Source organism: Sycon ciliatum, chromosome 1 (assembly GCF_964019385.1).
Source record: "Sycon ciliatum chromosome 1, ocSycCili1.1, whole genome shotgun sequence".
Lineage (NCBI taxonomy): Eukaryota > Metazoa > Porifera > Calcarea > Leucosolenida > Sycettidae > Sycon > Sycon ciliatum.
Genome location: NC_088643.1, coordinates 96,440,918 through 96,466,200, shown reverse-complemented (window position 1 = coordinate 96,466,200; position 25,283 = coordinate 96,440,918). Strand labels below are relative to the sequence as shown.

General features: G+C 47.5%; 1 long non-coding RNA gene across 1 annotated transcript; it reads left to right on the top strand.

Annotated features, from left to right (window-relative positions):
- The first annotated feature begins 1,196 nt into the window (after positions 1–1,196).
- LOC135807187 (uncharacterized) lies at positions 1,197–25,283 on the top strand. Its single transcript, XR_010551504.1, has 3 exons — positions 1,197–1,663; positions 17,474–17,839; positions 24,939–25,283. It is a non-coding gene; the product is annotated as an uncharacterized LOC135807187 (long non-coding RNA).

The window sequence follows — 25,283 nt, the reverse complement described above, 5'->3', positions numbered from 1 at the left end:
ATGCTCCCCTAGTCTGGCAAGGCGCAACCCGGTCCAAACTCGCGAAGCTTGACCACATCCAGCAACGGTGCATGTGCAACGTTGGCGCTGGTACCATGCTCCCAAGTTTATCAGTGCGTCGACAAGTCTCGGGACTTTGCTACCTGTTCAAGCTGCACTACATTTCCGGTCCGGGCCAGCTGACAGACATGCTGCGGCCACCTGCTGCCCCTGAGCCTGCACGCCCCAGAACCCGCCACCAACATCAAGCGAAACACTCCCATGCCTTCTAGTTGTTTTTATACTATGGGCCTCAAAGGGTTAAACTTGACGTAACATCCTGTAGGCAGTATGTATGTATGTATGTATAACTCATAATCACAAGGTGATCGTAGAGGCATTAATCAGCGAGAGAATTGTGAATGATGTCTCTGAATCCAACTCTATCGTGTGCTGCATGAGAGAGAGCATGCAAGGGAAGACCCGTCCAACTTTTAATGTTAGAAATCCATGATGTCGCGGGCCTTCCTCTCGGTCGAGATCCAGGAGTTGATCCTTGCAGGAAGGGCTTGGAGAAAACGTCATGTCTTGTAACATGGCCAAACCACATCAACTTAAATTTCTTGACTTCGTTCGCTAGCCGCATCCTTGCTCCGATGATGTCATTGATTTCCTCCAGGATAGATTGGTTGGTACGCCGGTCGTGGTATGTTACTCCTAAGAGTCGGCGGAAGCATTTCATCTCGAAGGATGAAATTCTTCTCATTGATGAGGCAGATAATGTCCAAGATTGGCATCCGTGTAAAACAGTCGCTAGCACAATAGACCTAACAAAACGAAATTTCCTGTAGGCAGTAGCGATGCGCAAACACTGAAACAGAGGATTGAAGAAATGGCATTATGTGCGTCACAGATTGCTCCTGATGTGTTGACAACTCACAAGCAGCTGTGGCCCGTAGATCTACGATGTACTGCAGACTGCATGCAGTCCACCACTTGCACCACTGTCTACGCAGGTTACTGTCTGCAGTACAGTATTGGCTCTGTTGAATGCGTGACTACACCACTGAGACTGAGAGGGGCGAACAACACACAACTCTCAAACAGTGGACTGCAAGTTCTGCTTTAGCTGTTTGTACTGTCATGTAGCCCACGTTCAGACACACCAAAAATAAATGTTCCACTTCGTGTGGATTGTTTGGCAGGACTAGTGAGCATTTCCTGATCCTGAACGATAGAGAGTACAGTATATACAGAGTAGTCTAGAGGAGAAGGCCTGACACTGACAGGGCCAAGACCAACAACAGTTACTAGTGAGACAGCTATTTGGTCACCCTTTGAGTAAAATCTGATCCGGCAAAATCTTTTTCTTTTCCAAACCACGTAGCTGGTTGTCGCCTACAGTAGGGGCTATGTAGTGCAAGAGTCAGTGTGTATCGTATCAGGTAGTTTTGGATCCGTCCACCAAATCGAACACGTTCTAGTCGATTGACTCATAGGCAGCCTTGCTGAGAGCTAGAACTAGAGCCACTTCAGGCTACGAAGTATTGGTGGTGAAGTGGAAAAGTCAGAATGCTAAGTGTGACTAGTGGCCAGCAACGATGGCGTTTCGACACGTCGGCAATTTTTCTGATTCAGCTGCTGTTGTTCGTGTTATATGCTGGGACGTGTACGGCCACGAATGGTAAGAAAATAACTGGTATTAAAGGGGAAGCCTACAATCAAATTTTCATCAGTTCGGGGTGCTGAGTCGAATGGCCTTGGTCCGAAGAAGCTGAGACGCGCCCATCCTCCTTTATTCCCAATAGAACTCGCCACTTCCACTGAAACTGGGTGACTGCGCCCTACTGGATGGGGATTTGTATGCAAAATGTCACTAAAAGCGGCCATTTCGTTCTTATGAAAGCACGGTGGACCGCGATTGGCCCATATGTTGTAGTCTTTTGCGTGCTGAGTCGACTGGTTTTGGTCCGAAAGGCTACGCACGGTGACTTCATGTGCACCAACTAATGACATGGCGTCCTTACATGCGGTTTACCGCACGGATTTATGAAGTCGGACATATTCCGATTTATTCGCATCAATCGCACAAAATTAGGTATCTTTCTCCTGTAAACCCTGTCAGTTTGAGAAATTAGACAAACACCGAACAAATTTTAGCCGCGACGAGGATCGGGAGGAATCCATAATAATTATTTACATAGCTACTACCATCACGTCGACGGAGTGAAGATCGAAAAATGATAATGGAGTGGAGAGAAGAAGACCTGAACTAGAGTGCTTGAGAGACTATGTAGTGTCACATGAGAATTGCTTCGTTAGGAAAGGCTCTCCTTTTGAATGGAGAAGTCCAACGTCGCTGATTTGCATCGCCGTTTTCAAGCCCTGATCTGCAGTAGGAATGTTTTTGTAAATTATTCGTAGTTGTGGACGTGGATGGATTCAGCGCTCTGTTCTCTCAGCAAGCCTACTCCAACACGAATGACTTCCATGAGCGAAACAACGTGCTCCTCAAGCAAATGCAGCTCGGGGTAATATGGCCAATGCTACGGAAGACCACCTCGTGCCTGCATAAGGCCAAGAATTCATGGCAATAAATCTTTGATGAGAGCCTTCAACTTCAAGGACGCAATATATCTCCTCAGCAGTAACTGCAGCGCTCTTGCTGAAAATATCACTGCAAGTACTAGGCATGATTTGGTGAAGAGCTACTTGTACAGGCGATTGGAGATTTGGTGTTGGCTTCCAGGGCTGGGCATATCTGCTCCATCATGGTAACTGGTGCGTTTGTCAAGGCAGTGCAGTTTCTGCTGCTGTTTCACAAGCCATATGCGCATATGCGCAGCGAGTAAGAATTTGTTGTATGATTGCTGAGGATCACCAGCCTTCATGAACAAACCTATATTGGGACTGGTTGCTGAACAGTGCACACCTAAATCTCTCAGCAAGCTTTCTCAGTGCTCAGCTGGTGACGAACACTATATACCCGCTGCTTTGGGCTTGCAGACCCGTCTCCCAACCGTAGACGGATCGAAAGGCTGTAACGGTCCTGTGACCATCGGCGTACAGTTGACGCTGATGGGGCATCGGATAAAGTGCTGGCGTCAGTAATTCTCTGGTATACCTGGAATCTGCATCTAGAGCTGGTTTTGACTTCCAGCCATCCTTTGTTAGGTATGCTTGTGACTACTGAAGTATCATGCCAGCAAGTCGATCAGCAGAATCACCTTGCATCTTTGATGGTGAGGCCTGCAAAACGTCACCGACCAGTGACGATGCTCGAATAGGGTACCCTACCAGAGCTGGCGCAGTGTATGGTGCAGTCTTTCATGAATCCATAAACTATGCTGTTTGGCTGCTGTAGCTCTGACGCTTGCGTGTGTGCCTTACATTAAGGGCAGCGGGCCGTCTGCTCTAGCCATTTGCCAAAGCATGCACGGCTGAACGTCTACCAGCAAGCTGCAAACACTTCTCTCCCTACCACACTGTGACATAGTGGACATTGTGCGTGTGTTATGGCATTCCTATCTGAACTGTTCTGGATGCAGAGATTTACCCACTAAGCTTTAAAGAAATATGAATAAATACTATACTACTACTACTACTACTACTACTACTACTACTACTACTACTACTACTACTACTACTACTACTACTACTACTACTACTACTACTACTAAGCTTGGTATGTGGGTGTGACGTGCTGCTGCTCATCAGATTCAGTCCATGAGACTCTCTTGTTTTTCGTTTTGTTATTTTGTCTGCCTTTTCGGAATTCGTAAACCAAACGGACTAAACTACTGTAAACCGTGAAATTATTGCCTGATGGTCTAATTTCTGCGAAATTCGCGACCGCGTGGAAATCGCGAAATTTAGACAGCGCGAAAAGGAGATCCATGAAAGGTTTAGCAAGAATGCTACAGGTTTAGCAAGAATGCCATTCTGCAATCGCAAAATAAAACCTCGCAAACCTGTCCGGATTCTGAAAAAAAAAAAAAAAAATTTCACGGTTCGCGTGAGACTCGGCCAAAGGCCCAGTTTTCCGCATCCGCAGGAACGCCACCACCCTCTTGGATCAAGGCGCAGATGCAGCTCCTAAGCGGTGGGAGGTGAGTAGATCAGACCCCCGGATTCTGAAAACGCGAACTAAAAACGCCGCGAAAATTTCACGCTTTTCAGTATCCAGTGATCAGGTACTGGTGCGGTGGGGCGAGGTTTTGTTGGTGATGATGCTGTCAGTGTTGGCGGCGTGCATGTGCTCGTGCTTGCGGGCGATGGCCCGCTTTTTCTCCCATGCCGCAAGTTTGTCTTGCGTTTGTGTTTTGCATTTGGACTTCCTGCCAGGCTTGGAAGGCTTGCATTTCAAACAGTTTGTCCCACTGTGTGGCTCCCAGTCTTTGAGCGGTGTACATCCACCTCTGGAGCTCCAGAGAATTTTGGGCCCCTGGCAGTAGCAGTGCATTCCATGGCCAATTTGCAAGTGTGGCAAAAATGTTCAGGGTGTATTTGGTTTCATCCACATTGAGATGAAACACTGCCAAAATGGATTCAGTATGATCTGCCACACGATACTTCGTCCGTCCACTCCTTGACGCGAATTTCTCCCCTCCAATACGACAACACGACAACAGGATGCTAACAAGAGCCTCCATTTCTGAACAAAGAATGTCCCTAAAATGGCGACGAAAAGCTTCAGTGATGCACGTCAAGCTTAGGAATACACGAAATCGAAAGGCTAGGACATCGAGGTTTTAGGATTTTACGTCGGACCCTAGACGAGAATTGAGGCGAGCAGGAAACTGCGGCGGGCCGAGCTCGGGGATGGCATGCTCAAAACTCCGAAAAGCGCAGCGTCAGGGGTCACCAATTTAGGATTTTACGTCGGGCCCTAGACGACAGCTACTTTGGACAACCGGACAACGAAGAAGTTGTGACCAAAGAGAATGATTATATTTCCTGCGCATCCTTATGTAGAATGACGTAATACTCAGTGAGTCAGGTCGCTACAGTACTCCCCCGCCAGTGGTGAGGTCGGGAGGAGCGAAGCACGATGAACAAGAAAAAAGAAAGAGAAGAGAAAGGAAACGCACGCATGACAGAGGAGTGTTATCGTGTCAGAGGCGGAAAGAAAGGAAATGTACGCGTGACAGAGAAGTAGTATCATGTCAGAGGCGGCTGCATGTTGCAGGCTTGGCGGGATACCAGCATGCAGGAGCGCTGCACTGGGGCGAGGCGTGCCGACTAGCGACTGAGGCGGGGACAGATGGAGGCGAGCGCAGCTCCATGGGGTCCGGTGCCGGGCGTGTGCCTGCGTGCGTGCATGGTGAGTGAGCTGGTACGACGGGTGGAGGTGGCCAATTTCCAGCTTGAGGCCAGGACGAATATGGACGAATACGGACGACTGGACAATGCCGTGGCAGGATAGCGGGGTATCCAGGTGGGCCGGGGAGGGTGGCAGGGGCCACAGCAGCTCCGAGGCGGATTCAGTGATGGTGAGGCTCAAGTTTTACGTCAACAGCCGGCGATTGACGGGATCCCGAGAGTTGAGGCGAGCAGGAAACTGCGGCGGGCCGAGCTCAGGGATGGCATGCTCAAAACTCCGAAGAGCGCAGCGTCAGGGGTCACCAATTTAGGATTTTACGTCGGGCCCCAGACGACGGCTACTTTGGCGAACCGGACAACGAAGAAGTTGTGACCAAAGAGAATGATTTTATTTCCTGCGCATGCCTATGTAGAATGACGTAATACTCAGTGAGTCAGGTCGCTACAAGGTATATTAGAAAATTGCCTGCGAGGCGGAGAAAATTCGCTGACGACGTTGGTGAGCCCTTGAAATCGAGCGACGATCCAAAAATAATTGCACCCACGTCGAGAAAGAAACCACGCGTAGCAAGTGGGCAACCCAAGAAGATCGCTCGAGCGGCGGCACAGTCGAAGGCAAGGCCAGTCCAAGCTCTAAACTCTATCGAATGACCTGGCAAACACCTGTGGTTTCGGTTGACCTTGCCTGTTTGAGATGGAAGTCGAGCGAAATTGCAAACGTACGACTAGGCCAGGTCGCGTAAAAAATGAAAAAGATTAAAATTTGGCCGCCATATTGAATGAACGCGCGTCGCATGCATGGGACAGCCGTGTACGATGCAGCGTTTGACCCTTATTCCCAATCGAACATGGTTTTGGTCTGAGCATTCACATCCTCATGCATACGCCAGTCATCTGATCACTGTACCTGCAGGCTGCAACTTTCGCACCAAGGTTCAACTCAAAGGTTCAAAGGTTCAAGGGCACAACTCAAGTGACAGGAACACGCTATAACAGGCTGTAAGTTAGTTGTACCCTGCAGGCACAGTGCATGTGACCAGGCAACGTTTGCAAAAAAACGAAAAGTAGAACCGTGGCGATCTACAATTACAACTGTATTTGCAGTGTTCAATATTGATGAAGAAGCTAAGTAAGCCCGGTCCTGAATTGTGAAGTCTTGCTCTTTTTATTTCTACGCCGTGCATGTGCATGGGCGCGATGATCAGAGTGCTGTTTCCTGATGTTGAGCTTTCTGCTCCGACGGTTGCTATTCTTCAACTCCGTCGCAATCCACTCTTTTCTTCGTACCCGGGTCAAGTTCTTCATGAATTCAGTCGTGAGTTTGGTGCCTTGTCTTGGCCTCGAACCACAGATCCAAAACGCTACGCTCTAGAGGCACAGTCCAGGAATCCATGGTTATCGGAGAAACTCAAACTAAACTGTTGGATAGACAGAATCACACGGTCAAAACCAAAGGCAAAGGCATAGCGCGGAAACAAGAAATTGCATCGATATCATTTCCTCCACTACATGGTGTGTTCCAAGGTTGCAAGCACACTCAAATTTGTCTTTGAATTTCGGCTTTCAGCTGCTTGTATAAGCTGTGGCTGAAACAAGCGGAAAAAACGGCTGAGAGTCAGCCACGCGCCTGAAAGTCGCTTGCAGGACATTTTTGGCTGAATGGCTGAATCGAGCTCGGTGTGACCGCGGCCTAATGTCAATGTCCAACAGATTGTGCAGGAGAAGACTGGGATGTTTGCGTCCAGTGTACAGACACCAGTCACGTTTCCTGCGTCTTTTGCAACATACAGGATAGACTCATCACTGTAGAGTCCACTACTTCATGAGTTTTATTACACCTTGTGAGAGAGCTATTTTGGTCACCCTTTCAGTAAAATCTGATCCAGCAAAATCTTTTTCTTTTCCAAACCACGGAAAAGGTTGTCGCCTACAGTAGGGGCTATGTAGTGCAAGAGTCAGTGTATATCGTATCAGGTAGTTTTGGATCCGTCCACCAAATCGAACATGTTCTAGTCCATTTACTCATAGGCAGCCTTGCTGAGAGCTAGAACTACAGCCACTTCAGGCTACAAAGTATTGGTGGTGAAGTGGAAGGGCCCATGCTGGCAGTTGTAAGTCAAGGACTATGCTAAGTGTGACAAGTGGCCACAACGATTGCGTTTCGACGCTTGGGCAATTTTTCTGATTCAGCTGCTGTTGTTTGTGCTATATGTGGACACGTGCACTGCCAGGAACGAGAACACAGTACCTGGTAGGACGGCTCTGCATTCTGAGTACTGTAGTGCAATCTAAGTCCGTGTCCCAGGGTTTTAGTAAATCTTCACGAAAAGTCCGAGATTTACAAAATTTCGGTCAGCGCCGTGCTTCACACCGGATAAATTTCCGAAGAAAAGAAAGAAAGGTAACTCAACCCATCTGTTTTTGCTTCTTGCATACTCTACTAAAGAAACTATCAAAAAGAAGCAAAGAAAATGGTATAAAAGTGAAGAAAAAATTCTGGTCCATGGCTGGAATGAAACCCAGTATAAATGAGTTATGACTAGGCCCCTGGTATAGAAAAGCCTACTGATGCAAACACAACCACTCCCTATGTACTGTTGTGCACATTGAAATCTGTTTTGAACTGAAGCAGCCATGGAGTGCTGGCCGTGCAGACGTGAGCACTGCTGGTCCAGTTTTTACAGTGTTAAAACATGAACTACAGTGCGTGTATGGAAGGTGCCAGCCTTGCTCATTCCACCGCATTTCATTGTACACAGTGATAACTGTCACTTCGCCGGTAAGGGAACAAAAGGTGAGAACAGCAGTATGGGAGGCTATGTACGAAGTGCATGCAGGCCAGGGGAAAAGGATGCGCAAGGAGGCAATATAAAAAAAAGAGTAAATTGTCGTGTCCGTTCCCAAAGGGAACTCACGACGGTCGCTAACACCCGGTAAACCCTAGCGGCAGATGCAGCGCCAAACGGTGGGGGAGGAGGCAATGTAAGGGAGAGCTTAATCCAAAGGTGTATCCTTGACAAATGAGATAGCGCACAAGACCGTCAAGGCCGGGGCGGCTGGGGTGGCCTCACTTTTCCGGCCAATTTACATATTTGTTTGGAGCGTACTGCAACAAAGCGCGATGATCGCAGCTGAACGCAAATAAATAATAAAGAATAACAAAGAATCAGTGTCCCCCTTTGTAGCGTATTCTTGGTTTGTTGCAGAATTAAAAAGTCTTTCATTGTAGTTACACTGAAATGGCGCCAAATGCTTGCAATTGACTTCAATGTTTGAAAATTTCCTGTGGGAGAACCCCCGGACCCCCTTCCATGTCCGCCGCTTCACCTCCCAAGTCGGTGCAACTGGCTTGGCACAACAGTAAGTGGGAGGGTAAGAAGTGCAGCTGTAACCATATCTGCACTAAAGCAGACAAGACAAAGGTGTGAATGCAACTGTAACATCAATAGCGATGGGTACTACACCCACAGCCCTTGTAAAATTTACTTTGAAGTAGCAAATTGCAATATACTTATCTTGGAAATAGTGTGTGGTTTTGAAATGTGGCACGTCAACAGAGAGTCAATTGTTCAACACATTCTGTATATGTATGTGTTGTACTGTTGCTTTGTGACTGCTGATAAGCGTGTTTACGTTCTTCATTTCAATCTTACTGGTGTATACGCAATGTACAAATGTATGCACTGGCAGGAGGAGCGAGTATACTCATCTTCGGGAACACAGCACCCATTCCTTGGACGAGTTATCTCGTCCTCGGTCCTCAAAGGGTTAAGGGGGTTCGCGACGGTTAGCGCCATGTTGGATTTCCGAATTTGTTTCTGAAAAATATTGCCTTTCGGAGTGGAAAAATGGGACGCGACCATGCATAATCGAGTAAGCAGTATGCCCATGACTTCGCAGCGCGTGCTCGAGTCGAGACAAGATTTGAGGAAGAAGCTCAGCCACTAGTGGACTTGCGGATTTGTTTTGACATCGGCGGTTTTTGGATAGCTTGGTTCTCCTGCCGACGTGTCGTGGAGATGAAGACGCGGTAGAGTAATCCGTCACCCACGACGCGGCCTCGCATTCCGGGTACTGGACAATTCAAGAAGCCGAGGAGGGGGACGCTTTGCAAGCTCGAACGATCGATCGAGTTCCTGAAAAACGGAGTAGGGTGATCTCCACCACCAACGCCACTGGATTCGACTCCCGCAAAGAGGTCGTTCAGTGCCCCTCTTCACGGTTGAGGAATCGTTCATCTCAGGTATCTGGCTGTGGGATTGTATGCATGCCAGAATCCTGGATGTGGCAAACCTCTGGCGCTCATTGATTGCGTTGAAGAGAATAGGTACGGCCTGGGCAGCGTACTTGTCATTCCGTGTCAGCAGTGTGGGATGGAGAATTTTATAGATACAGATAGCCGTGTAACAGCTCAACACTCTGGCCCCTGTGCTTCCACAAGCAACACCGAAGCTGCTTCGGGTAAGTGTGTCTTTCAATCTCATAAGATAATTATATTCATGATATTTGCGAGTCATTGGCACCCTATGGCTATGGAAATGTATGAGCACACTGTATGCGCGGCGCGCGCGAGCGTGTGTGTGTTAGCATAGACCTGCATGGTTGTGCATGTGTGCACCATACGCATGTATGAACGATGCACATACATATGCGCTCATGTGGACGTGTCCTCGCACACATACTGTACACACGTGCATGACCGCTCCAAGGGCATGTTGGTGTGACATCTGTATGCGGGCATATCCACTCATGCACATGAGTGTGCACATGCTTGTGGGTGCTACTGGGTGGGTACGTACACGTGCGTGAATGTATGTGTGTGTGTGTGTGTGTGTTTGTGTGTGTGTGTGTGTGTCGATGGTGTGCATTTTGTGCTGGGTGAACACTCTGATCCTTAAACCGCGATACCGGAGCTCCCAAGCCACAGCCTCATATTGATTTATAGTTCATCGTTGGGAATGAGTTCGCTGCTCATAAAGCTGTTGCGGCCCTTGATGAAATTGTCGAAGCTCGCCCTGATGCCAGTATCCTGTAGCACTCTGTCACTTTGCATCAGCATGTTCGGTGATGGAGTTTGCAGAACATCAGCAAAAGCGGCTGGCCACCCTTCAACCGCTGGTCCAAGCAACGTGCTTCTCTAAATCAGCTGCAGTGCGGGCAGCTGCTAGTGGGTTGGTGATGAAGCACTTTGTCTTGTCCTACAAACGAAGTGGTGAGTCAGCCATTTCCAGGCTGATGAAGGAGCAAGTCAGAGGTAAGAAGCGGGTGACAGCCTCCGGCAAGGAAGATAATATTAGCGTTGGCTGAACACCTAGCCAAGAACCAGCAGCAACCCAACTGTAAGTAACGCCCTGTTGCGCAGTGCTTCACTTGTTTGTGCGCACCATAAAATACCATCATTTTTGACAGTGTTGGGACACGTTCTAGCTTGCATAGTTGAAGAACAAGGGGACTCAATGTTGTCTGATTCGTTCGAACATGTCAGCTTTCATTGCAGTTTGATATGGGGCTGTGCTAAGCGCTATCACAGCTTCATGTCCATGTATCAAAACCAAGTACCAACAGGAGAGTAATCATGGAGAAAATTGCCTATCGATAATGCGTGTTTTCCGGCAAATTCACAAGTTCAGCTATTCCATCCTTGTTTTGTTCTGAATGCCGAGGGCTCTAGCAAGTTTATTCAACACCTAACGGCCAAAAATCCAATACGTTATGACCAAAGCAGCAGCAGAGAAGTACAAGGAATATAGATACATGTACGTGAATTTACCAATTTAGGCAAATTTTGAGAGTTTTTTGGATTTTTCTCCAGAATATGCACGGTGACCCCTATTTTCGCCGCGGTAAACCTGTTCCAACCCACTTATACTATATAGAATGTATTTGAAGTATCCACATATGGGGCAAGCTCCAAAAAATATTCAAGTTTCATTTTTTGCGTCTTTTTGTTCTTCTCCAGGAAATGATGACCTGGATCCCATCGTCAACCAAAGTGTACATTTTTCGGTGTTAATATCATCTTAGTCAATACCTCGAACAGTTTGTATAATTTTATGTCATATTTTCTCTCCTATCTGGTGTTATGGACGATTTCTCATCAATTTTCGGATTTTGCGATATTTTGTGTTGTCAAGGAAAATTGTGTTTTTGGCAAGACCTATTCAGGCAATTGAAAAACTGATGTTACTCAGCGAAAATATAAGGCTGTACCTATTCAAACCGTCGGTCATACCTAGAAGTGATGGCACGAAAACACTGTCCTGGCTCTCAGCTGTGTGAGCCCCTCCGTCAAGTGCTTTCCTTGGCTAAGAGGCGGCCCAAGAAAGGATACCTCAGGCCTTCACGAAATGTACAACCATCTGCAACTTCCAGAAAACGGGGGGCCAAAAATTACAACCACCCCCAACGACCACATGCGCACATGAAAGCACACAAACACACACACACACACACACACCACACACACACACACTACTACTATGTACAACTGCCACAAAATGGCCACGTCGCTCCCAGAAGCGGGAGACAACAGCGAGAAAAAAGAAACAAGGAGAATAATTGAGGTGAAAGGGGACCGTTCTACACATAGCTAGTGTTTCTGTCTTCGGTGGCGGGTGAGGTCCTGCGGGCGGGAGAATCGTTCGCTACATAGGCTGCATTGAATGGGCAGATTAGTCCTCTGGTCCTTTCGCAGTCGTTTGCCTCGAGTACAATTATGGCGGTTAAAACCAGCCTGACTCTTCATGCAGCGATCACAGATCGAGCAATGGTGCTGGCAGCAGTCCAAATTCAGGCTGCATCTCGTTGAAACAGCTGGTATTTCGTCCGATGTCTGACGCTCCACACAACGATGAACTGCAAAACCGCCAGCGCTTTGAAACCAGCGGTCACAAACTCCACAGTGACGGGCCCCAGGCTGCTGGGCAACAGGTAAGGACCGCACAGCTGAGCACTTGTGACGGTGAATCCCACAAGCAGTGAATGATCGGTTGCAAACCTTGCAGGTGACTTTGTTGTTGTTACACTCCACGAGATCATCCGGAGTCTTTGCAATTGCCTCGCGCCATGCTGGGCGATCCTGAGCCAAAGTGAGCCAATTCACTATGCCACCGAAACGAAGATCACGTGCGACGAGGTCTTTCCATCGCAGTCGTGGCCCACAGGCTGGGCGTGGATCTGAGAAGAAGCTAAACAGTATCAGCTTCGGAAGCCGGTTATCTGGCATTCTGGCGACATGCCCAAGCCACTGCAGACGGCGGTGTCTGACGGTATCAGATGGCAGTGCCATATCACCCCAGCGTCTTCGCAGCTCCTGGTTGTTGACATGCTGCAGCTGTTGATCGAGCCGGGATACACCCAGAATGAACCTGAGGGAGCGGTGGTGGAAGTTGTTGATGGCAACCATGTCTCTCTTCAGCGGAGTCCAGCACTCACAGGCATAGAGCAATGTGGACAAAACGCAAACATCGTAAAGATGGCGCTTGGTGGCGATGGAAAGGTTTCGGTCAAGAAAGACACGGCGCATAAGGTCGAAAGCTGCCGCTGCCTTACCGAGTCTTCTGGCCACATCTGCAGATGAGCGGGTGTCAGCAGTTATCACAGAGCCAAGATACACAAAGGATTTGACACTTTCGATCTCCTCCGGACCAACAAAGAGCGGAAGGCGGTCAGCACATGATAAATTCGCACCAACGGCCATGAACTTGGTCTTCGCTGTACTCAGAGTCAAGCCGAAGGAAGAAGCAACGCTGCTGAACAGCTCCAAAGCCAGTAGAGCTGACTCACGGGATGGTGCAAGTAGTGCTGCATCATCTGCAAACTCCAGGTCGTTGACCGATGTCGTGCCAGTTTGACGAGTTCGCTTGGGAAATAGATTGCCACTTCCATGGATTGAAGATATCAGGGACACACCGTTAACACCAGCTGCTGCTATAGCTGAACGCCATGCTTCCAGCACAAGACCAAAGTACAGGTTAAACAACAGTGGGGCCATAACGCACCCTTGCCGCAAACCATTCTCAACCGAGATGTTCCCAGACACATCACCATCAACCCGAACAGCAGCCTGCATGCCTGAATGGAAGCCGTCAATCAGCTGGATGAGTGACCCAGGCACACCATACACCTCAAGGGCCAGCAACAGTGCAGCGCGCGGTACCGAGTCGTACGCCTTGCGGAGATCGATGAAAACGAGAAAGGCCTTACAGCGGTGCTCGAATGCCTTCTCGACTACCTGTCGCACGCAAAAGATGGCATCTGTGCAGGATCGCCCGCGCCGAAAACCACATTGGCTTTCAGGGAGATGTGCCTCAGCAAGAGGTTGCAGCCGGTCCTGAATAACACGTGCGAGAAGCTTCCCGACGACGTCCAATAAGGCTATTCCCCTCCAGTTGTCACACTTGCTCAAGTCACCTTTTTTTGGAATAGGGACGAGCACAGCATCTTTCCACTCCTGAGGCACAGATGACGCTGACCAGCATGTGGAGAAGAGTGCATCCAGGTGTGGCCGAAGAACAGTAAAGCCGTGCTTCAACAGCTCCGCAACGATGAGAGACGAACCAGCCGACTTGCCGTTGGCCAGATGATGGAGAGCGCACTCAATATCCACAGCCGTTGGAGGGCATGCCAGGCTGTCGTCAACTTCCCGGCAGGACAACTGCTGGAAGACAGAGACATCGAACACACTAATGACATTGAGAACACGGGTGAAATGTTGCTGCCAGCAAACACGCTCTTCCTCCGCTGACACACACAGGGTTCCATCAGATTTGCGAATGGAATGAGAGGCCACAGGTTTCATACCGTTGTAGCAGCGCTGGATGTCCCGGATGGCTGACCAGACGCGCTCCCCACTGAACTTGCCAGACTGTGCCATATCCGCCTTTCTTTGCAACCAGACACGCTTTGCCATTCGAACTGCAGTACGCGCTGCACTACGGGCCTTGCGGAAAGCTGAAAGGTCAGCGGGATCTGCAGACTGAAGCCACTGGGCATAGGCACGGTTTCGATGTTGCAGCTTGGGTTCAAGGATTGTTGCGCTGTCTGCAAACCAGTCAGGCTGACGTCGAGATTTCCGTGCAGGAATGGAAGCTTCGGCAGCATCTACAATCGCCGACTTGATAGGCTGCCAGGTGTCTTCATGGGTGACGTGACACGATTTCAGCCGATCACCAAGAGCACTTCGGTACACTGCCCTGTTGCACTCAACAACTTCCCGCTCCTCCTCACTCATACCCGTACACTTCTTCAATTGGCTTACATCGAACACGCTACGTTTCCCAGGGTTTCGCGGTGGCAGGCGCTGGCGGTGGACTGGTGCCGGAAGGCGATAGGTCAGACACACCAATCTGTGATCAGTGCTACACTCTGCACGGCGAAAAACATGACAGTCCATGCAGTTGGTACGATCCGCTCGCCTAGTGAAGACAAAGTCGATACAGTGCCATGCCTGCGAGCGTGGGTGTTGCCATGTGTGCAGTTCTGCGTCCCGCTTCTTGAACCAGGTTTCTGACATGTCACATGACAATCGACATGGCAACAGCGAATCCTAGCGCGACTTGCCGTGCTTTGAATCAGCCACTGAAGACCTGTGAGCGCTTGCAGGTCTCCGATTTTCCAATCGGAGCACGCCTAGGCGTGCTCCGATTCAGCCATCAGAGGCCGCTTTTTTTTTTGTAAAGCCCGGAACGCAAGCCTTCAATGGTTTACCGCTGGGTAAGAACACCATAAAGGCTATGATGAAAAGGATCTCCAACAAAGCCAACCTCTCGAGATCCTACACAAATCATTGTGTCCGCGCAACAGCAGTGCAGAAGCTTGTGGATGCGGGCGTGTCGGAGACAGCGATCATGGGGACGACGGGACATCGCCAGGTCCAGTCGTTGACCGCATATGCCAACAGGAATTCAGAACAAAAGAGAAAAGAGATGGCTGCAGTTCTGGATGGAGAGTCTCCAACTGCAACCAATGCTAATACCCGTGCTCTTACAGCGCCAACAACGAGCGTTCAGCGATCACAGCAGCAGACTGAGTTCCACGATCCCGACATTGATGAGTACATCGCAACTTGTGACCCAACAGTGCAATCCCCAACTCACCAACGGTCTCTGATGCAGAAAGCTACGAAGACCATCAACTTTTCCGGAGCTCAGTTTGGTGCAAACTGCAATGTTCACCTGCACCTGTAGGCTGTAGGCTGTAGTCACTGCGAAGAAGAGAAGCTGAACTGACCTGGTTTTTAGCTGACTAGACGGCCCTTGTTTTATCTCTGTGTTGTGACTGTGTGCATTAGTCATTATGTAACATGTCTGAAGTACTAAACTGGCGACTAGTTGTGTTCCTTGTCTGGTCTAGTGTGCGTGCCTTGAGTAGGTACTAGGTATGTGTGAAGTACTACATGTAGTAGTACTAGTAGTACGAAGTAGTTCGTGCAATGCATGTCAGAAATGGTATCAAAGCATTCGTACTCGGACTCAAGTGCTAGAATCGGAGCCCTCCGCGCTAGCGCGCGTCGGGCTCCGATTCCGCACTTTCGTCCTCGTACTCATGCTCGATTCCATACGTTACAGATTTGCAGACCATGCAGAGCCAAGAACAAGAGTAAACGTTCACCAGACTCATTCATAGCTCCAGTACCAAAAGGACCGCGAACTCTGTGCCACTCGTCATCACGCTTCCCTGAACCAACTCGAGCATTGAAGTCTCCGAGTACGATGAGTTTATCAGAGACCGGAATTGACAGAAGCACGTGTTCAAGCGAATTGAAAAATTTGAATTTTTCATCACGGCTACTGCGGAAAGTGGGAGCGTAGCAAACAAGAACATGAGCCCACTGCGACTTGCCAGACTCCAGAGCAAACTGCAACTTTACGACCATCACACGAGAAGACACAGCTGTCCACTGTCGGCCGCCTGCTGCAAACGCCAGCGCTGAGCGGCCCCGCATCACGAGCGCGACTCCCTCGCCACGAGCGAAATTTTCCACGGGTGTCGGTCGACCAGAAGCAACAACAACAGCATCCTCAACATTGTATACATTGTTGTCAAACCACTTCGTCTCTTGGAGTCCAAGGGTCTCGATACCAAGTCGTCGAGCTTCGCGAACGACGATGTTGATCTTCCTATCTTCCACGATGCAATTCACTAGCTTTGAATTTTTCAAATTCAAATTTCGAGTTGTCGCCGTCTCAACTGGGCCATCACAATTCACCAGACTGCAGACATTCCACGAGCCAAATTTTATCCACGACCTCCGTCTCCTCTTTCTCCTCGTCTCCCTTCTCGCCATTGTACTAAGGGCTTACTAGATAGACGTCCGAGTAGAGAGCCAATCTACACGAACGGGCGCGCGCAGGACGACGACAAGTGGTGGCAACAGGAAACCACCCAGTCTTGACGTCGTGAGCTCCCACGCGCGCAGTCAAGGGCCACCGCCCTTGGGACGACCCTGGAAGCCCAGAGTCGTCCCACGGAGAAAGAACTTTGGACGAAAAACTGCCAAAGGACGAGAGCTAAAAAGTTCAAACCGTCCCCAACACTGCCTGAGGACATACAATGTTGTGTTCACTATTAACACCTCAAAAGTTTCAGGATCGCACAGACGCCACAAGACAAAAGGTCACGTAATTCTTTACGGACTATAATGAATGAACAGTAGAATACATTGAGAAGAAGAGACTGGAAAAATACGAACTACATCGGAAAGAGAACTCTAGAACACACACACACACACACACACACACACACACACACACACACACACACACACACACACACACATGACATCGCATACATTTCCTAAGCAAGCGTAAACGAGAGTATTTCAGTAGGCGACGTGGAGAAAATAATCTGCGTTTTCACATACCTATGTCACACCTTACTACCTTGATCCATTAGTAACTTCCTTTGACTTCCTTGTTGAGTGCTTGTGAATATGTTCAGGTACATGCACGTATCTGCTGGTAACTCCTTCCACTTCTATATTCACTCACAACCGAACATTTCTGCGCGAATAGCTCCCCTCACTTTTTCAGTGACGAGATTCAATTTTGTGGAAGAAAACATTCTGGAACCAAACCTTTGCAACTTTGTTTTGTTACATGAGTGTGCATATCTTGTTATTCATTGCTGTTCTGTTCATTGTTGTTCATACATTTTCTATGTGTTAATACAGTGAACACGTGGGTGGATTGTGGCAATGAAGGTGAAGTGTTTGTTACAAATACCGCCAAAGTCTGGGTTGCAGGTGAAGAGTTCTGTCAGACACTCGGCGGCCACCTGGTCAGTTCTCCTCAAGTTACAGCCTGCAAAGCTAAGCTAGTGGGAATACTTGGAAAGGTGTCAGTCCATATGAGCTACACAAGATTGCTTGATAAACTTCACTTCCGTGATGTTGGGAACAACTTGAAAGTTTCTGACAATGCCGTTTCTATCCATCAAAGCTTGGATGATTGTTCTGGTCAATATCTTCCGGGAAATTCACAGCCATCTGATCAGCATTGCTTGACACCGTCTACTATCGTTTGTGGGAGGAATACCAGTAAGATACTAAGTTATTAGGTTGCAAGTATCCACGCAAACACACACCTCCTGTCAAATAAGGCATTTGTCATAAAGTATTGGAACGTTTTCAGTTCCTTCTAATCAACGATTGTACAGTCAGACCTTGCTTATCCGGTCCTCTTTTATCCCGATCCCTCGCCATCCGGGAGAAAATCGTTGCTTACCGATTTACAGCATATGTCATGCATACATACAGTATGTGTGTTCAACTATCCGTTTCCCTCGCCTATCCGGATATTTTTGTGGAAAACGGATGCGAGGTCTTACTGTACAGTGAATGGCTGAAGTTGGAAAGACAAAAAACATATATAGCGTAAAGATAATGAGATAACACTCGTGACAAGGTGGAAAATTATCAAGTTCAGCACGACACAAATCTCGAAGCTGAACTTGATAATTTTCCACCTTCTCACGAGTGTAATCTCAATATGTTTACGCTATAATTATAAGTTTTTTGTCTTTCCAACTTGAGAGAGTGGCGTCCAGCCCGTAAAATATGCAGCTTTATATGTGGGAGGGATTAATCCTGGCTGCCACGCAGATGGAATCGTACATTGGTGCAGGGATCGGGACGTTAAGGTCGTATCATGCAACATTTCAGAATCCAAACACTTTGGCACCGCTTTTGCATATGTGCTGATAGACGCAAAGGACATGGATACAGTCAGCAAACCCAACTTCTGGCCGTCAAACGTCTCTGTCCGACCCTGGAGATTCAAATCCGATGATGATCGCACTTCAGGCAGTGTAGACCAGCGTCGCTACTCAACAGACGCGAAACAATGACTGAAGTCAGATCAAATCTAAATCCTCTTGCCCAACCCTTTGTGCCCCACAAAAGTTCATCACACCCTTCCCCTCATTGCATTACATATTCTATATTTATCACTCTCTTATTATTGACCCCACAGAAACTTGTGATCTCTAAGCGGTCAAATATCCTATTTATCACGATTCCTTCACCATAACCCCAGAATTTGAACCTTTAGGAGCTATTTTAAGAGAGCATGTCTGAGAAAACCAGAACATATGTGCAAGTCGATCTCTCAGATTTCGCTCAAATTTTGCAGGTAGGTTTGCTTTGGGGTGTAGATCGACATTCCAAAGCCCGCGCAAAATCGTTTGAAGGGAACCATGACATTGGCATACCCCTCAATATTGGCCCAATATTGGCACGATTTATGGGTCTACAAACGAGCCACGGCACAGCGTACAAGAACAAGCTACGAACAAAACTCCATCAAGCCAACATTACCTCACCTTAGAAGAGTTCTTGGGGCAGCACCACTTAGCCACGCCAGCATCCCAGAAGACGAGGGCAATCATCCCTTGACGCCACAAATGATCGTCTTGAAAATAGCCAAATTACAAGTGCTGATAAAACAGCGAGCTACGTCCTCAATTAGCAAACACTAAACACCGGCAGATAGTAGAAAACCTCTTCTAGCACTGACGACATGTCCCCCATCATCCTTTTTGGGTTTTCTTGAAATAAACAATTTTGAATTTTTCCACTCGACCATTCTGAAATACGTCCAAACTCATACCTGCGCAGGAAAGCTCGCCCCTCCGCGACGTCTAGTCAGCAATTTCTACTCCAACACCACTCCCAACGCTGCAGAACAAAGTGTATTGTTGACTCTGACAAGGAAAAGCAGCGGTGATCACTTGTCACTCCAAACGACAAGCTTCTCCTTGCGCCACCAACATTTTTCGGTGCAACAGTTGATGCAAAAGTGACTGAATTTTTGCGTGTAGTTTTTGGATTTTACTGCAAGAGGAATGATGAAATCACGTGCTTCGTGACACAAGAATGCCAGGTCTCGTAGATCACGGTTCAGCAGTTGTTCCGAGTCACCTTGATCAAGCGACCTGCACTTACATGGATCACCCGTTGATCAAGATCGGATCAAGTGCATCTTGATGTCCAGCTCAAGAGCACGCATGTCGTGTTGTAGGCCTTCCAGCCGGGACTTTCCCTCAACATGCAGCACACAGACTAGGGCGAGTAGGGTCAAATCACGTTGTTCATGACGTAAGAAATCTGCCATGTGGGCGCGCGCCACATACCAGTGTAGGCCGCGCCTGGTCAACTCCCAGCGACCTTGATGGCATGGATAACGCAGATCTACGTGGATCATCAGCATGTAAACTAGCCGTATACGCGTAGTTCCTGTTGAACCATGTTCGGGATGAGCGAGGTTAGTGTGAAAAAATGCATCCCTGTTCTTACTGCAAGAGGAAATATCTCAAAGAATTCTTGCCAATGCAATACTGCTAGGGCTATAACGATAGTTTCTGAATGTTCTGAGCAGAGCATGCAAGAAATATAATGCATCTTACCTCCTCCCTCATGGTCCGTTTCGAATAGCGCCTCAGGAACGATCGTGATCATGTGCATTGTGTCGTGCACCAGAAAGCATTATCCTACGTCACGATGCATGTGATTTCTTCATTCCTCTTGCAGTAAAATCCAAAAACTACACGCAAAAATTCAGTCACTTTTGCATCAACTGTTGCACCGAATTATGTTGGTGGCGCAAGGAGAAGCTTGTCGTTTGGAGTGACAAGTGATCACCGCTGCTTTTCCTTGTCAGAGTCAACAATACACTTTGTTCTGCAGCGTTGGGAGTGGTGTTGGAGTAGAAATTGCTGACTAGACGTCGCGGAGGGGCGAGCTTTCCTGCGCAGGTATGAGTTTGGACGTATTTCAGAATGGTCGAGTGGAAAAATTCAAAATTGTTTATTTCAAGAAAACCCAAAAAGGATGATGGGGGACATGTCCTCAGTGCTAGAAGAGGTGTTCTACTATCTGCCGGTGTTTAGTGTTTGCTAATTGAGGACGTAGCTCGCAGTTTTATCAGCGCTTGTAATTTGGCTATTTTCAAGACGATCATTTGTGGCGTCAAGGGATGATTGCCCTCGTCTTCTGGGATGCTGGCGTGGCTAAGTGGTGCTGCCCCAAGAACTCTTCTAAGGTGAGGTAATGTTGACTTGATGGAGTTTTGTTCGTAGCTTGTTCTTGTACACTGTGCCGTAGCTCGTTTGTAGACCCATAAATCGTGCCAATATTGGGCCAATATTGAGGGGTATGCCAATTTCATGGTTCCCTTCAAAAGATTTTGTGCGGGCTTTGGAATGTCGATCTACACCCCAAAGCAAACCTACCTGCAAAATTTGAGCGAAATCTGAGAGATCGACTTGCACATATGTTCTGGTTTTCTCAGACATGCTCTCTTAACCTTTTTAGTATAGCATTTATACTATAGTGTACATTGGATGTTGCCTATTTTGGGTACAAGACTGTAAGAACAACAGGGTTCAGCATCTGCAGCACAGTGGCTGGGTGGTAAAAGGGGTTGCTTGAGGTTCATACTGTTGTGAGTTCGAATCCTGCTTGTTCTCTTCCTTTGTCTTCTTTCTATAAACTTCCTGAAGATATTCGTTCACTCTCTACAACAGCGAAATTTAGTATTGCTGTTCGTCGGTATCATTCGCAATCTATGTTTTCTTTGAAAGGTATTCCTGACTTTTGTGTCTAGGCTAACCACATCTATGATAGTTTCAATAGTTTGTGTATATGTCAGTTATAGTAGTCCGCAATGCTGCTTTTCTAATTCTCATTATGATTAGCATGCAATGTACTACCCGAAGTACTGAATTTACTTCTTCTGTACTCTATATTCTAATGTATCTTCTACCTCTTCTCCCTTACGAACATACTTTCTCATTTTCCATACTTATATAGGAGACTCCCTTCGATAGGCATCTATTTGCCTCTGGAGGATCCGTGAAATAAAAATCAATCAATCAATCAATCAATTCTTTCAATTTTTCTTTTTGAAGTGGAGAGAAAAATTCTAAGTCCCTCCAAAGTCGAAAGATTACAATGCCTAAGTGGTCGATACAAGCGGTCGATATAAGCGGTCGATATTGCGGCGATATGGGTAATATAGGACCAGTGAAGGAACACGAGAATTAGTGGAGGTCGATATAGAAGAGTGATAACAGCATCTATTGACCGCTTATATTGACCACTTATTATTGACCACTTTAGCCCAAGGACTTAGAACTTTTTCCTCAACTTAGAAAAAAATCAGAACTGAAAGAAGAAAAATCTGAAGCCAAATGCTGGGATTTGAACCCAAACTGTCAGATTCTCAGTCAAAGAACTTGGGGAACATACTACAAGAGACAACTGAAAACTTTGGTTTACACAGAAGTAATGTCCAATGTAAACGGCATATGTACATACTATTATACTATTACAATAGTATTCCTTTCTTCCTAAAGCAAAGCAAAAACAGTTTTAGGTATGGTATGTCGTGATAAATCTATTATTGCCCTCATAATCGGTCAATATATGAAATATAGACCTCGTAAAAGACCTCGGGGGACCTCGGTCTTTTACTCGTTCTATATTTCATATATTGACCTCTTTAATCGTGCAATAATAGATACATATTGGTCATATTAATATTTGTAGTTTGCGAAATAAGCTTTTCGTGTTGTCCAAGCTTGTCCGGGTCCATAACTTAGACATTTTAGAAGTATCAGAAACATGGCTCGACAACAGCATCTCGGACTCAGAAGTCGACATCCGGGGGTTCTCAATGCACCGTCTCGACAGAAAGTGCAATTACAACTGCTCCTGTACAAATGGAACACCTTGCCAGAAGCGCGGCGGTGTAGTGATTTACAGCAGGTTGCAACTTGGGTTTAAGCGGATGTTGATTCAGCACATCGACCTGGAAATGGTTTGGTTGCGTTCCAAAACGAGAAGCAGGTGAATCATTCCTCATTGGCTGTCTCTACAGGCCACCGTCCACACCGGCGGCCTTTTGGCAATCTTTACAGCAAGTCATGTATGACATTCAGGGCGAAGATCTCATTCTGAAGGGCGACTTAAATGTTGATTTCTTGTCCCCTCAAACGCATCATTTTGACAATTTGAACACATACCTGCTACTTCCCCTTGATCTGAAGAATATGATTACGCACCCTACAAGGATCACACCTACATCTAAATCATTTCTCGACTGTGTACTAATGAACATGGATTGTGTTGAGCACGGAAGCGTTCACTCCTGTGAGTTCACCGATCATGAGTTTGTTCACACCAGCATTATTTTTCCGAAGTCAATTCCAACACAAGGACAATTATATCGATCCCGCCGCCATGATTACAGTAAGGCCTCTGCCTCTGATCTCTCTCATTTATTGTCAATTTCTGATCTCGGATCCTTCTCGTCCCCGTCGGTAGATGTAATGCTAGAAGAGTGGCAAGGAAAATTTGAAGACGCCTTGGATGTGGTTGCACCCTACATAACATCACAGAGACAATTCCCTGGAAAAAGGAAGAAGTGCCCATTCATGACACCGGAATTATTAGCTCTCATTAGGCGACGTAAAACCGTCTACAGAAAGTACCGCTCTTCTGACTGCAGTAGTACAGTTCTACTGAAGGAGTTCAAAGTTTTGCGCAGCAAATGCAATAACCTTTATCGCCAACTCCGAAATGCCCACTTCCGCTCCATCTGTGACGATTACCGGCGAGATCCTAGGCGTCTTTGGAGCACCATCAACTCAGTCACCCGGCGCAAAAACCCAAGAACTGAGCCTCTCGTCCAGGCAGGTACCTTGAACAGGTATTTCCATAGTATTGTGTCAGATCCGAACCCAGCTTATGTTGTTCCAAGTGGTACCTCAAGACCGTGTGACTTGCACGAGTTTCGCCCTATTTCTGAGGCCGATGATGAGGTACTTCGGCACCTTCAGAAACTCGACGGTACGAAAGCGCCTGGGCCAGATGGTCTCCCCCCGAGCATCCTGAAGGCCGTTGCACCAGTTATCGCCTTCTCCCTCACCCTAATATTTAATACCTCTTTGTGCACTGCTGTGTTCCCGACACAATTCAAGTTGGCTAATGTAACGCCGATATTGAAATCCCGTATGGGCGATCCTACTTCTCCTTCGAACTATCGTCCTGTGTCACTCACGTCGATTCTGGCTAAGACTCTGGAGCGCCTGGTTCTAAATCAGGTATGTGACAGTTTGACCATCGAAAATCACCTCCACGATCACCAATTTGGGTTCCGACCAGCTCGTTCCACGACACAACTGCTCACACTTGCTGTAAATGATTGGAAACTGGCCCAGGACCGCGGAGAGACTACCAGTGTAGCCTTTGTCGACCTCAGCAAGGCGTTTGATCGCGTCCAGCATCAACAGTTACTCGTTGCGCTCCATGGCATGGGTGTTCATGCAAGCGCCCTGCGTTGGTTTGCGTCGTACCTCGCCGGGAGATCTCAGCGTGTCGTCACGCAAGCCAGCCAGTCTTCAAGTCTTGCAGTGTCTCGAGGAGTTCCTCAGGGAAGTATTTTAGGCCCTACCCTTTTTAATGTCTACCTGAGGGACCTTCCCCGGCTGGCGGAGACAGCGGGTTCAAAATTACTGATGTTCGCAGATGACAAGACAGTCTACTCTAGTGATCCGTCGAAGGCGCGTTCGGAAGCCAAGTTGTCATCGGCACTGGAGATACTAAACAACCACCTTGGCTCCATTGGTATGCAGATAAATACCGACAAAACCGTTGTCATGCAAATCCATCCCAAACGTGCCACAGGGAGTCAGCAACAACAACAAAGGCAACAACTGCAAATCACCTTGTCAAATGTTACGCTAGGGGAAGTGGAAAGCACCAGATGCTTAAGAGTCGTTGTTGACAATAAACTGTCCTTTGACCAACACATTAACAATGTCGTCCGGAAAGCCTCACGGAAGATCGGTGTACTGCGTCGATCTTTCCGCCAGATAAACCTGTTTTCCCGCCGTACTTTCATTGTCGGTGTTATTCAGCCTGATCTAGAATATGCTCTCCCTGTATACCTTTCGTTTATATCCGCTAAAAATAGAAACAAGCTAGCCTCACTCCACCGGCGCGCTGTACGAGTTGCTTGTGGCGCATCACCCCAAGCTAAAATCACGCCACTTCTTCACCACCTCAATGTTTCCTCTTTCCAATATTGATCAGTATTTTTGTTCCTTGTATTCATTTTCCACTGTTACTGTATTAGGCCGGCTGTTTGCTTGCAGTCCCTCTTTCCCATCTGTACGTCTACCCGAACTACTCGCGGCTCAACAACTCATAACATGAGTATCAATCGCTATAGATCTATGTCTGGCTTTCTGTCCTTTTCAAGTAAATCGGCTCTTGTTTGGAATTATTTACCAGACGACCTGAAGTCCTGCACTACTATCGCAGATTTCCGCGTCAAATTGCCTATTTGGCTAAAAGACAGCTTAACTCTTAAAATCATTGTTGTGATTTGCTTTCAAGCAATGTGCATAATCAGTAAATTGGTTGCTGTTTTTGTTTTTTGGTTTTTTGGTTTCCCGTTCTCGGGGCCTTCTATTCGGCA